Genomic DNA, 684 nt, shown 5'->3' with positions numbered 1-684 from the left:
ACAAGCCAACACACAGCTAACAGACTGGACATAAGAAGGACAAATTGGAGAGAAGAGGAGAGATGGAGAGACAGGGTTAGGGTAAGAAGATGGATTACAAAGACTATACTTTCGGTCGGGTGCGGTGGCTTATGTCTGTAATCCCAGCACTTTGGAAGGCTGAGGCAGGTGGATCACTTGAGCCCAGGAGTTTCAGACCAGTCTGGTCAACATGGCTAAACCCCGACTCTAAAAAAATGCAAGTTGAGGCGAGAGGATCACCTGAGCCCAAGCGAGGAGGTTAAGGCTGCAGTGAGTCGTGATAGCGCCACCGCACTGCAGCCTGGGTGACAGAGTGAGACCCTATCTCAAAAAAAAAAAAAAAAAAAAAAAAAAGAAAAGAAAAAAAGAAAAGCATAAAAAGACTATACTTTCAGGGATCATTTCCATAGTTCGTTACCAGAGAAGTTTCTCTGAGCGTGTGGAGCACTGAAATATCTAAGACTTGAAAAAAAAAAAACAAAACAAAACAAAAAAAGAAAATTAATTACACACTTGAATCCAGCTCTATCACTGAACATTTAAAGTAGGCCTCTGTCTCCCTCTGCTTATTTTCTAACCTCTTTTCAACCCTACGTAATCAGGCTTCCACTCACACTCTAGTGAATCAGTTTGGTAATGGTTACCAGTAACCACTTAATTGTG

At 42.0% G+C, this 684-nt stretch overlaps 1 pseudogene; it reads left to right on the top strand.

Annotated features, from left to right (window-relative positions):
• The first annotated feature begins 400 nt into the window (after positions 1–400).
• LOC112136032 (small nucleolar RNA U3) lies at positions 401–483 on the top strand (annotated as a pseudogene).
• The last annotated feature ends 201 nt before the right edge of the window (positions 484–684 follow it).

Source organism: Pongo abelii, chromosome 10 (assembly GCF_028885655.2).
Source record: "Pongo abelii isolate AG06213 chromosome 10, NHGRI_mPonAbe1-v2.0_pri, whole genome shotgun sequence".
NCBI lineage: Eukaryota > Metazoa > Chordata > Mammalia > Primates > Hominidae > Pongo > Pongo abelii.
This window is presented reverse-complemented; position numbering and strand designations above follow the sequence as displayed.